The sequence below is a fragment of the Ranitomeya variabilis genome, chromosome 4 (genome assembly GCF_051348905.1).
Source record: "Ranitomeya variabilis isolate aRanVar5 chromosome 4, aRanVar5.hap1, whole genome shotgun sequence".
In the NCBI taxonomy this organism is placed as follows: domain Eukaryota; kingdom Metazoa; phylum Chordata; class Amphibia; order Anura; family Dendrobatidae; genus Ranitomeya; species Ranitomeya variabilis.
Genome location: NC_135235.1, coordinates 209957298 through 209968835, shown reverse-complemented (window position 1 = coordinate 209968835; position 11538 = coordinate 209957298).

Sequence of the window (11538 nt, the reverse complement as noted above, 5' to 3'; positions counted from 1 at the left end):
TTAGATTTTTTCTGAGGACTGGGAGTCTCATGTTCAGCAGGTCAGGAGGGTTTTTCAGGTCTTGCGGGAGAATTCTCTGTGTGTAAAGGGTTCTAAGTGTGTTTTTGGGGTTCAAAAGATTTCCTTTTTGGGGTACATTTTTTCCCCTTCTTCTGTTGAGATGGACCCTGTCAAGGTTCGGGCTATTTGTGACTGGACGCAGCCTACTTCTCTAAAGGGTCTTCAGAAGTTCTTGGGCTTTGCTAATTTTTATCGTCGATTTATAACTGGTTTTTCTGGTGTTGCTAAGCCTCTTACGGATTTGACTAAGAAGGGTGCTGATGTTGCCAATTGGTCCTCTGCCGCTGTGGAGGCCTTTCGGGAACTTAAGCGCCGCTTTTCGTCTGCCCCTGTGTTGCGCCAGCCTGATGTCTCTCTCCCCTTTCAGGTTGAGGTCGATGCTTCCGAGATCGGAGCGGGGGCGGTTTTGTCGCAGAAAAGTTCCGATTGCTCAGTGATGAGACCTTGTGCGTTCTTTTCTCGAAAATTTTCTGCCGCCGAAAGAAATTATGATGTCGGTAATCGGGAGCTTTTGGCCATGAAGTGGGCATTTGAGGAGTGGCGTCATTGGCTTGAGGGTGCTAGACATCAGGTGGTGGTTTTGACTGATCACAAGAATCTGATTTATCTTGAGTCTGCCAGGCGCCTGAATCCTAGACAGGCGCGCTGGTCGTTGTTTTTCTCTCGGTTTAATTTTGTGGTCTCATATCTACCAGGTTCTAAGAATGTGAAGGCAGATGCCCTTTCTAGGAGTTTTGAGCCTGATTCCCCTGGTGATTCGGAACCTACAGGTATCCTTAAGGATGGGGTGATATTATCCGCTATTTCCCCAGATCTGCGACGTGCTTTGCAAGAGTTTCAGGCGGATAGACCTGATCGCTGTCCACCTGGTAGACTGTTTGTTCCTGATGATTGGACCAGTAGAGTCATCTCGGAGGTTCATTCTTCTACGCTGGCGGGTCATCCTGGAATTTTTGGTACCAGGGATTTGGTGGCTAGATCCTTCTGGTGGCCATCTCTGTCTCGAGATGTGCGTGTTTTTGTGCAGTCTTGTGATGTGTGTGCTCGGGCCAAGCCTTGTTGTTCTAGGGCTAGCGGGTTGTTGTTGCCCTTGCCTATTCCGAAGAGGCCTTGGACGCACATCTCGATGGACTTTATTTCTGATCTTCCTGTCTCTCAGAGGATGTCTGTTATCTGGGTGGTGTGTGACCGTTTTTCTAAGATGGTTCATTTGGTGCCATTGCCGAAGTTGCCTTCCTCGTCTGAGTTGGTTCCTTTCTTTTTTCAAAATGTAGTTCGCTTGCATGGTATTCCTGAAAATATCGTTTCTGATAGGGGTACCCAGTTCGTTTCTAGATTTTGGCGGGCATTCTGTGCCAGGTTGGGCATTGATTTGTCTTTTTCGTCTGCCTTCCATCCTCAGACTAATGGCCAGACGGAGCGAGCTAATCAGACTTTGGAGACGTATTTGAGGTGTTTTGTGTCTGCGGATCAGGATGATTGGGTTGCCTTTTTGCCGTTGGCGGAGTTTGCTCTTAATAATCGGGCTAGTTCGGCCACTTTGGTTTCCCCTTTCTTTTGCAATTTGGGGTTTCATCCCCGTTTTTCTTCTGGTCAGGCGGAGTCTTCGGATTGTCCTGGAGTAGATGCTGTGGTGGATCGGTTGTATCGGATTTGGGAACAAGTGGTGGACAATTTGAATTTGTCCCAGGAGAGGACTCAGCGGTTTGCTAACCGCCAGCGTCGGGTTGGTCCTCGCCTTCGTGTTGGGGACTTGGTGTGGTTGTCTTCCCGTTTTGTCCCAATGAGGGTTTCTTCTCCTAAATTTAAGCCTCGGTTCATCGGTCCCTATAGGATTTTGGAGATTATTAACCCTGTTTCCTTTCGTTTGGACCTCCCGGCATCTTTCGCTATCCATAATGTGTTCCATCGGTCGTTGTTGCGGAGATACGAGGTGCCGGTGGTTCCTTCTGCTGAGCCTCCTGCTCCTGTGCTGGTTGAGGGTGAATTGGAGTACGTTATAGAGAAGATCTTGGACTCCCGTATTTCCAGGCGGAGACTCCAGTATCTGGTTAAATGGAAGGGCTATGGTCAGGAAGATAATTCTTGGGTAACTGCCTCTGATGTTCATGCCTCGGATTTGGTTCGTGCCTTTCATAGGGCTCATCCAGGTCGCCCTGGCGGTTCTTGTGAGGGTTCGGTGCCCCCTCCTTAAGGGGGGGGTACTGTTGTGATCCGCTTTTTGGGCTCCCCTAGTGGTGGCTGGTGGTACTGGAGACTTGTGTGTTCTTTTCTGCCTCAGCTCACCTGCTTCCATCAGTTTTGGGAGTTCCCTATTTAGCCTTGCTCTCCAGTCACTTCCTTGCTGGTCATCATTGTAACCTGAGTCTTTCAGTTGCATGTTCCTGCTACCAGTCTGCTGATCAGCTAAGTGGACTCTTGTCCTTTTTGTTTTGTATTTTTTGTCCAGTTTACAGTTTGTCATTTCCTGTTACTGGAAGCTCTTGTGGACTGAAATTGCCACTCCTGTGTCATGAGTTGACACAGGAGTCTTAAAGTAATTTCAGGATGGGTTTTTGAAAGGGTTTTTCAGCTGACCGTGAAGTCCTCTTTTGTATCCTTCCTCTATCTAGTAAGTGGACCTCGCTTTGCTAAATCTACCTTCATACTGTGTATGTCTTTTCCTCTGAACTCACCGTTAATATATGTGGGGGCTACTATCATCTTTGGGGAATTTCACTAGAGGTAAGCCAGGTCTGTTCCTTCCTCTTCCAGGCGTAGTTAGTTCTCCGGCTGGCGCATGGCATCTAGGCAGCCGTAGGAATGCTTCCTGGCTACTGTTAGTTGTGTGGTAGATTTAGGTCACGGTCAGCTTGAGTTTCCATCACCCGAGGGCTAGTCTGTTATTTTGTGTTTCTGATGTTCCCATGCCATTGGGGAATCATGACAGGAATGCGGCACCTGTAGCCCATTTCCTGCACACGCCTTTCCACACCAGACTCAGTCCACTGCTTCCTCAGGTTCCCCAAGGTCTGGAATCGGTCCTTCTCCACAATCTTCCTCAGGGTCCGGTCACCTCTTCTCGTTGTACAGCGTTTTCTGCCACATTGTTTCCTTCCAACAGACTTACCATTGAGGTGCCTTGATACAGCACTCTGGGAACAGCCTATTTGTTGAGAAATTTCTTTCTGGGTCTTACCCTCTTGCTTGAGGGTGTCAATGATGGCCTTCTTGACATCTGTCAGGTCGCTAGTCTTACCCATGATGGGGGTTTTGAGTAATGAACCAGGCAGGGAGTTTTTAAAAGCCTCAGGTATCTTTTGCATGTGTTTAGAGTTAATTAGTTGATTCAGAAGATTAGGGTAATAGGTCATTTAGAGAACCTTTTCTTGATATGCTAATTTATTGAGACAGGTTTTTTGGGTTATCAGGAGTTGTAGGCCAAAATCATCAGTATTAAAACAATAAAAGACCTGACAAATTTCAGTTGGTGGATAATGAATCTATAATATATGAAAGTTTAATAGTAATCATTACATTATGGTAAATAATGAAATGTAACACTATATGCTAATTTTTTGAGAAGGACCTGTATATCAATAATGGGTCCATTTATGACTCATATTACATAGACATTTGAAAAAGCTTTGATTAAAGGTTAGTAAAATACTTATAACTACAATATTTGGGAAATTTGACTCTAGACTCATGACTTTCCTGATTGATCTTATGACTACTAAGGTACAATAAATAGACATCAATGGAAGTTCTTTGCAAGGAAACTCAATATTGACCTTGATATGGCTGAGTATCCTTAAAGACCACATAGATATTAGACTAATGTCATCCGATAAGTTTGGCCAATACACAAATGTGTATGGAAGTGTCGGAGACTTATATATGTATACACAAATGTGGATACTGATTGCCGATTGCTTTTTGCTCCTCGAAATCAGCAACTGACAGAGATGTCCGTCTGCATCTTTCTCATACAGAACACATGACCAGTTGGCCAAGCGAGTGCTCCTGTGTATGGGAGAGACATCCAAGATGAAAGTAGGACAAATGATCAACCAAAGCATTGATAGGCTGACAGTGATCTAATGTGTGTGGCCTGCTTTAGTCATGTGGCAAGGCTCTTCAAAGGGTCAATATTGACTTCTAAGATTGCTACCTTCGATAGGAGTCAGTAGACACCTTGTTCTCTTTCATAATGAAGAGTCTATTCATAAAAGGCAAAACTATCACCCACCAATTGGGTAGGTGATAAATGTAAGATTCGAGAAGTCTGTCTGTAGGAAAAGTCAAGCGATAAGTACATGTAGGATTCCTTGCTAGAGATGGGAGAACCTGAACAGTAAAGTTCGGCGTCCGTACCGAACACCGACTGTTCAGGCATGGACACCGAACACGGACTTCTTCAGGAAGCCCGTGATACTGTTCGGGCTTGGCCCCCCAAACACCAGGTGTTTGTCACACTGTCATGTGTATGACACCGTGGCAAACACCGCTTCTGATCGGCGGTGAAATCATCCCTGCCTGTCAGAGAGTCGCAGTTCCCACGCTGTCAAAAGACAGCATGCGAGCTCAGCCGTGATTGGAGGTATATAGATTACCTCTGTAGAGAGAATATATAACGTGGCACAACCTTTTGTTTGCTGGTGCTCAAGTAGGGTCCCAGACCATAACAAGTTGAATGAAGCCTTGGCACTCAAGCGAATATTAACCCCTTCATGACCCAGCCTATTTTGGCCTTAATGACCTTGCCATTTTTTGCAATTCTGACCAGTGTCCCTTTATGAGGTAATAACTCAGGAACGCTTCAACGGATCCTAGCGATTCTGAGATTGTTTTTTCGTGACATATTGGGCTTCATGTTAGTGGTAAATTTAGGTCGATAATTTCTGAGTTTATTTCTGAAAAAAACGGAAATTTGGCGAAAATTTTGAAAATTTCGCAATTTTCACATTTTGAATTTTTATTCTGTTAAACCAGAGAGTTATGTGACACAAAATAGTTAATAAATAACATTTCCCACATCTCTACTTTACATCAGCACAATTTTGGAAACAAATTTTTTTTTTGCTAGGAAGTTATAAGGGTTAAAATTTGACCAGTGATTTCTCATTTTTACAACAAAATTTACAAAACCATTTTTTTTAGGGACCACCTCACATTTGAAGTCAGTTTGAGGGTTCTATATGGCTGAAAATACCCAAAAGTGACACCATTCTAAAAACTGCACCCCTCAAGGTGCTCAAAACCACATTCAAGAAGTTTATTAACCCTTCAGGTGTTTCACAGCAGCAGAAGCAACATGGAAGGAAAAAATGAACATTTAACTTTTTAGTCACAAAAATGATCTTTTCGCAACAATTTTTTTATTTTCCCAAGGGTAAAAGGAGAAACTGGACCAGGGACATTGTTGTCCAATTTGTCCTGAGTACGCTGATACCTCATATGTGGGGGTAAACCACTGTTTGGGCGCACGGCAGGGCTCGGAAGGGAAGGAGCGCCATTTGACTTTTTGAATGAAAAATTGGCTCCAATCTTTAGCGGACACCATGTCGCGTTTGGAGAGCCCCCGTGTGCCTAAACATTGGAGCTCCCCCACAAGTGACCCCATTTTGGAAACTAGACCCCCCAAGGAACTTATCTAGAAGCATAGTGAGCACTTTAAACCCCCAGGTGCTTCACAAATTAATCCGTAAAAATGAAAAAGTACTTTTTTTTCACACAAAATTTCTTTTAGCCTCAATTTTTTCATTTTCACATGGGCAACAGGATAAAATGGATCCTAAAATTGGTTGGGCAATTTCTCCTGAGTACGCCAATACCTCATATGTGGGGGTAAACTACTGTTTGGGCACATGGTAAGGCACGGAAGGGAAGGAGCGCCATTTGACTTTTTGAATGAAAAATTATCTCCATAGTTAGCGGACACCATGTCAGGTTTGGAGAGGCCCTGTGTGCCTAAACATTGGAGCTCCCCCACAAGTGACCCCATTTTGGAAACTAGACCCCCCAAGGAACTTATCTAGATGCATAGTGAGCACTTTAAACCCTCAGGTGCTTCACAAATTGATCCGTAAAAATGAAAAAGTACTTTTTTTCACACAAAATTTCTTTTAGCCTCAATTTTTTCATTTTCACATGGGCAACAGGATAAAATGGATCCTAACATTTGTTGGGCAATTTCTCCTGAGTACGCCGATACCTCATATGTGGGGGTAAACCACTGTTTGGGTGCACGGCAAGGCTCGGAAGGGAAGGCGCGCCATTTGACTTTTTGAATGGAAAATTAGCTCCAATCGTTAGTGGACACCATGTCGCGTTTGGAGAGCCCCTGTGTGCCTAAACATTGGAGCTCCCCTACAAGTGACCCCATTTTGGAAACTAGACCCCCCAATAAACTAATATAGATGCATAGTGAGCACTTAAAACCCCCAGGTGCTTCACAGAAGTTTATAACGCAGAGCCATGAAAATAAAAAAATTATTTTTCTTTCCTCAAAAATGATTTTTAGCCCGGAGTTTTTTATTTTCCCAAGGATAATAGGAGAAATTGGACCCCAAATGTTGTTGTCCAGTTTGTCCTGAGTACGATGATACCCCATATGTGGGGGTAAACCACTGTTTGGGCGCACGGCAGGGCTCGGAAGGGAAGGCACGCCATTTGGCTTTTTGAATGGAAAATTAGCTTCAATCATTAGCGGACACCATGTCGCGTTTGGAGAGCCCCTGTGTGCCTAAACATTGGAGCTCCTGCACAAGTGACCCCATTTTGGAAACTAGACCTCCCAAGGAACTAATCTAGATGTGTGGTGAGCACTTTGAACCCCCAAGTGCTTCACAGAAGTTTATAATGCAGAGCCATGAAAATAAAAAATTATTTTTCTTTCCTCAAAAATGATTTTTTAACCCACAATTTTTTATTTTCCCAAGGGTAACAGGAGAAATTGGACCCCATAAGTTGTTGTCCAGTTTCTCCTGAGTACGCTGATACCCCATATGTGGGGGTAAACCACTGTTTGGGCACATGCCGGGGCTCGGAAGGGAAGTAGTGACGATTTGGAATGCAGACTTTGATGGAATGGTCTGCGGGAATCATGTTACGTTTGCAGAGCCCCTGATGTGCCTAAACAGTAGAAACCCCCCACAAGTGACCCCATTTTGGAAACTAGACCCCCCAAGGAACTTATCTAGATGTGTGGTGAGCACGTTCAACCCCCAAGTGCTTCACAGAAGTTTACAACGCAGAGCCGTGAAAATAAAAAATCATTTTTCTTTCCTCAAAAAAGATGTTTTAGCAAGCAATTGTTTATTTTCACAAGGGTAACAGGAGAAATTGGACCCCAATATTTGTTGCCCAGTTTGCTGTGAGTACGCTGATACCTCATATGTGGGGGTAAACCACTGTTTGGGCACACGTCAGGGCTCGGAAGGGAAGTAGTGACATTTGAAATGCAGACTTTGATGGAATGGTCTGCGGGCGTCACGTTGCATTTGCAGAGCCCCTGATGTGCCTAAACAGTAGAACCCCCCCCTAAGTGACCCCATTTTGGAAACTAGACCCCCCAAAGAACTTATCTAGATGTGTGGTGAGCACGTTCAACCCCCAAGTGCTTCACAGAAGTTTACAACGCAGAGCCGTGAAAATTAAAAATCATTTTTCTGTCCTCAAAAAAGATGTTTTAGCAAGCAACTTTTTTTTCACAAGGGTAGCAGGAGAAATTGGACCCCAATATTTGTTGCCCAGTTTGTTGTGAGTATGCTGGTACCCCATATGTGGGGGTAAACCACTGTTTGGGCGCACGTCAGGGCTTGGAAGGGAAGTAGTGACATTTGAAATGCAGACTTTGATGGAATGGTCTGCGGGCGTCACGTTGCATTTGCAGAGCCCCTGATGTGCCTAAACAGTAGAAACACCCCACAAGTGACCCCATTTTGGAAACTAGACCCCAAAAGGATCTTATCTAGATGTGTGGTGAGCACTTTCAACCCCCAAGTGCTTCACATAAGTTTATAACGTAGAGCCATGAAAATAAAAAATAATTGTTCTTTCCTCAAAAATTATGTTTTAGCAAGTAATTTTTTATTTTTGCAAGGGTAACAGGAGAAATTGGACCCCAATAGTTGTTGCCCAGTTTGTCCTGAGTACGCTGGTATCCCATATGTGGGGGTAAACCACTGTCTGGGCGCACGTCGGGGCTTGGAAGGGAGGGCGCACCATTTGACTTTTTGAACGCAAGATTGGCTGGAATCAATGGTGGCGCCATGTTGCGTTTGGAGACCCCTGATGTGCCTAAGCAGTGGAAACCCCTCAATTCTAACTTCAACACTAACCCCAACACACCCCTAACCCTAATCCCAACTGTAGCCATAACCCTAATCACAACCCTAACCCCAACACACCCCTAACCACAACCCTAACCCCAACACACCCGTAACCCTAAATCCAACCCTAACCCTAATCCTAACCCTAATCCCAACCCTACCCACAACTGTAACCCCAACACAACCCTAACCCTATCCTTAACCCTAACCACAAGCCTAATCTTAACCCTATTTCCAACCCTAGCCCTAATTCCAACCCTAAGGGTACCGTCTCACATAACGATTTACCAACGTTCACGACCAGCGATACGACCTGGCAGTGATCGTTGGAAAGTCGTTGTGTGGTCGCTGGGGAGCTGTCACACAGACCGCTCTCCAGCGACCAACGATGCCAAGGTCCCGGGTAACCAGGGTAAACATCGGGTTACTAAGCGCAGGGCCGCGCTTAGTAACCCGATGTTTACCGTGGTTACCAGCGTAAAAGTTAAAAAAAAAAAACGTACATACTCACATTTCGGTGTCCTTCAGGTCCCTTGCCGTCTGCTTCCCGCTCTGGAAGGCCAATCCCTTAGCGCTCATTACACACTCCACCTATCAGCACCGGGACACAGACAGGCCCACACCTATATGCTACCCATAGGATATGAGAAGTAGGTACACTGAGGAAGGTCAGAGTAATATGACCTAAATGTTTACATTGCTGTACTGAATTTTGGATGAATATTAAAATAGTTTACTTGATATTTGCTTGTATGCCAAGGCTCCATTCAACTTGTTAAGATATAGATTACCTCTGGTCACTTGTGTCAGCTGATGGGACTACAGCTCCCATCATCCGACACTTGCTGCCGCTAATAACAGCGAGAGCAAGAGCGGCTGCTGGGAGTATTCATTAGCTGGCTCCTGTGCTGTAAATAAATAATTTAAAAAATATATGGCGTGAGTTCCCCTGTAATTTTGATAACCAGCCAGGCAAAATTCAGAGCTGGGGGCTGCAACCGTCAGCTGTTAGCTTCAACAAGGTTGGATATCAAGAATACAGGGGTCCCCACACCGTATTTTTTAATTATTTAAATAAATAATTTTAAAAAATGTCTTCCCCCCCCATTTTTGACACCAGCTTTGCTAAAGCAGACAGCTAGGGGCTGATATTCTGAGAGTGGTAAAGGGCCATGGATATTGCCCTTCCTCAGCCTAAAAATAGCATCCTGCAGCCGGCAAGAAAACCAGAAAAGGGACATCTATTAGATGAGTTAATTCTGGCACTTTGCCCAGCTCTTCCCACATGCCCTGTAGCGGTGGCAAGTGGAGTTAATATTTGTGGGGTTGATGTCACCTTTGTATTGTCAGGTGACATCAAGCCCACGACCTAGTAATGGAGAGGCGTTTATAAGACACCTATCCATTACTAATCCTATAGTTATATGTTAATAAAGACACAGCCAGAATAAAGTCTTTTATTAGAAATAAAACAAAACACACTTTTACTTTTTTATTTAAAAATAACAAACACAGTTATACTCACCTAAAGCCTAATTCCACCAAAGTCTTCGTCTTCTGTAAGAAAACAAAAATAAAAACCAACAATATCCCTCACCTGTCCGTCGTTCTGTCCCACGCCATAATCCATGTCTGGGGGAAGAACAGTTTTCAACTTGGATGGTGCAAAAATGAGACAGTCCAGGCTGAGAACTACTGGTGACTGAACTGCTGTGTGCGCAGCCTCAGTGACCGGTGGTGACATCATCAAGGTTACCTCCTATCACTGAGGCTGCATTCCCAGCTGAGCTGAACTGCTATGACCTCGGTGAGATCCCCGCTAGCACCGTGAAAGAAGCCGATCAGAAGCAGTGTTTGCCGCACTGTCATGCACATGACAACGTGGCAAACACTGGATGCTCAGGCCTCCCATTGAAGTGAATGGGGTCTGGGTTCGGGTTCTGGTACCCGAACATGAACTTTTTGTAGCTGTTCGGTTTGGCCGCCGGACCCGAACATCCTGGTGTCTGCCCATCTCTATTCCTTGCCACCATTTTAAGTTTAGCACCGGCAGTGTTAAGGCATATAATCTAATGTTCTGCCACCCAAGTTTTCACCAGGTGTCATCAGATAGTAAGGACTCTTACGAGTTGATCATCTCTAATTTCCCCCTTACTGTGGCTAGTTAGCGATAAACAGATGATGGAATGAAGAATGCAGCGCCCCAGAGTCCTGGTCGTTGCAGTACTGATGCTCCGCCGCTAAGGGGGGTGTTGGTACGTCTGATGGCACTGAAGGAGTTCATCTGACCAGGTATCACAGACACCAATACACTTCACAGTCTGGCCTCCAGGGGGAGCTAAGGGTGCTATGTATTAGGCCACTCCTCACCACTGTGGGTAAACTGGGGGTTAGATAGGAAGTTAGTGAGAAGCTGACTGGGTTGGAACCAGGCAACATCCTGTGGCAGAGGGTGTTGCAGGGGAAGATTCAGGGGGGCCCCTGTCAGGGGTGGGATCCTGACAGAGACTTAGCGAACAGAAAGAATGTTACGGGACCGCGCCTGCACTTCATTGCGGCGGTACCCCAAGAAAGGACAAGAAGCGAGGTTTATTGTGAAGAGTGAGAAACGAGATCAACGCAACAAGGAGAAAACACCAGTAGGAGTCGTGCTGTAAGACCGAGGCAACATCCTACTGAGGCGTGTAGCCGGTGGCCGGAAACGCAGAGGAAGTATTGAGCTCCAGGCCTTACTTCAAACCTACGGCAGGACAGTCAGCTATAGGCGGCCTGTCTCACCCAAATCACCTAAGCAGACATAGGAGGCAACAGTTGAAGAGGGGCTACTCTAGGGTCCCGGAAGACCTCCAGGCCTACCCGTCATACGGGTGCGTCCTAGCCATATCATCTGGGGGACGGAGATGAACATCAGAATCAGTTGTGAGGGAACTTCAGAAACAGACACAACAGTTGTGATGACTATCCCGTGGTGCTAAGCAGGGAAGGACTACAACACACAAGCGCTAGAAGGAAGGCACAGATTTCCACCTGCAAAGGGAACTCTGGAGGTGCCATCGGACCGGCCGGTCTCAGCCAGCCCTGTTAACCGTACTTCGGATTGAGGATTCTGAAGCCTTCAGTAAAGAGGTAAAGAGACTGCAACCTGGAGTCCTCGTTATTCATC